This window comes from Takifugu rubripes, chromosome 8, assembly GCF_901000725.2.
Source record: "Takifugu rubripes chromosome 8, fTakRub1.2, whole genome shotgun sequence".
NCBI classification, from domain to species: domain Eukaryota; kingdom Metazoa; phylum Chordata; class Actinopteri; order Tetraodontiformes; family Tetraodontidae; genus Takifugu; species Takifugu rubripes.
The window spans coordinates 19,619,588-19,621,942 of NC_042292.1; positions in this window are offsets into that span (position 1 = coordinate 19,619,588).

The window sequence follows — 2,355 nt, forward strand, 5'->3', positions numbered from 1 at the left end:
GGAACATGTGTGAGTGGAGGGATGACATGTGACAGGAACATGTGTGAGTGGAGGGATGACATGTGACAGGAACATGTGTGAGTGGAGGGATGACATGTGTGAGTGGAGGGATCACATGTGTGAGTGGAGGGATCACATGTGTGAGTGGAGGGATCACATGTGACAGGGACATGTGTGAGTGGAGGGATGACATGTGAGTGAAAGTAGTGGACAAGTGATGCTCGTTAACAAAGTAAATATCCCATCAGCCTTTGAGGTCACATGTGAAAAGCTGGAAATGACACTAATTATTAATCATTTAGTTCAATATTAAATACATTATAATAATTAAAAGACCAGTGAGTTTTATGTTTGTGGGGAATGAAGTATTCCAGCAAAGCTGATGTCAGTCCGGTCCGTAGTTATTATTGGATGCTACCACGGCGTTTAAAGCGCCGCGGCAGCGAGGTCGGGGGAGGGCCCAGGAGACGAGCTCCACACGGCCCGAGTGCTGGACGGGAGGAGGGCAGCATGTGGACCGGGCCCATATCCAGGGCTGAGACCACACAGAACGATGGGATCCATTGTTGTCTGGAGGCATCCAATGAGTGCACGAGTTTAAAGTGTTCAAATAAATGATAATGGCTTTCAGTTCAACACAGAAATAACTTCAAGGTAGACATTTTTCTTTCCAGATTCCTTCATCTACAAGTTTTATATTTCTCCATATTAATCTTTGAAGATGCATTTTTACGTAAAAACCTTTTATGATACTTCTTGCTGCACTTTGCTTTTTACATGATGGCAACATTTTGTTGGTCCGACAATATAGAAAAACGGAAAAGTCGTCTCTTTCATCCTCTCGTCATCCACCAGAAATCGCAAATGTCAGAACTTCTCTACTCCTTAAGTTGAATTGATGTTTCATACATATTCCAGATGTGTCCTTTTTAAAGTGGCTTTTTAAAGTTCGGGACAGTGTGATTGACATGGCTTGGTGGTTTGGCCGCTTACGTGTCTTTTAGTCTCCTGGGATTTGTAGTTGTTTTTGGCAAGCCATCGCCTGTGATGGGCGGCGAAAGCTTCTGATTGTAGGACTACTTTCCCGTCGTGCCAATTGCGCATGACCGTGAGATATCGGACCCTCGCCTGACTGGACCGCTGAGGTGAATTCATCAAAATGCGTTATTAAAGCACATTTATGATCGTTCTTCATTCGGAAACGTTTCGCAGCAAATGTTCGGTTAATCTTCAGTCATTGGTGAGGTTTCAGATCCCGTTTCAGCTTTACTCTGATTGTTTTTCCTGCTAATTTTAGCAACAGTAGCTAGCGGCTAACGAGTGAAATGAAGTTAATGTGAGCTGTTCAGTTCTGAGACGGGACCACATGTGAAGATACAAATGGCCTTGTTATGCAAACGCAACAAAATCGTTTAGACTATTAACTATTTCGGATAAGTACACATTTCTAAGGAGCGTTTTTGGACAAGAGAGGAAAGGGGCTGTAAAATCAGAAAGCCAACGGTAACTCTTGACCGAGGGCAAAACGTAACTTCCAAAGGCCTTAAAAAGAGCAAAGTGCCCCGGTGATACGCGTTTAATATGTTAAATATGACAGAAATAGTGCTAAGAATCGAATACAGGTGATTTAAGTGGGATGGACGCGACAATCGGTGATGCAGCTGCATTAAACAGCAGCAAAATGGGTTAAAACTTCATCCAGGGAAAATAAATTTAGACATTAACTTGGAATAGAAAAGTAGAAGTTAAAATGGCACAGAAACGTCAGGAAAAGGTGAGGGTTCTTTATTGGCATTTCTAGATGTTTGGTTATTCCCTGAAATCCAAAGTTGATCCAAATGAGAAGCTGTTCACCCGATTGGTGTCATTCCTGTAAATAAACTGTTCCTTTTAGTCAATGAACTAAAACGCCTGCAGAGTTTCTCTAGCTGTCGCCATGGAACCTGCATGGCGACAGCGAGGAAGAGGGCGCGGTCAGGTGGAAAGACCACACCCCCCCCAGGAGACAGTGAGGTCAGGTGTTCCTGCTGGAGGTGGGCGGAGCATGAGGAGTGCACCTGGAGCAGAGCCGCAGGCTGGTGAGGATCGACCTGTATGGACCAGAGGTCAATAACATACAGCTGATTGGTTCCCTGACCCTGACCCTCTAATCCTAACCCTGACCCTCTAACCCTGACCCTCTAATCCTAACCCTGACCCTCTAACCCTGAACCTTTAACTCTAACCCTGACCCTCTAACCCTGACCCTCTAATCCTAACCCTCTAACCCTGACCCTCTAATCCTAACCCTGACCCTGACCCTGACCCTCTAATCCTAACCCTCTAACCCCTGACCCTTCTAAAACCCTGACCCTC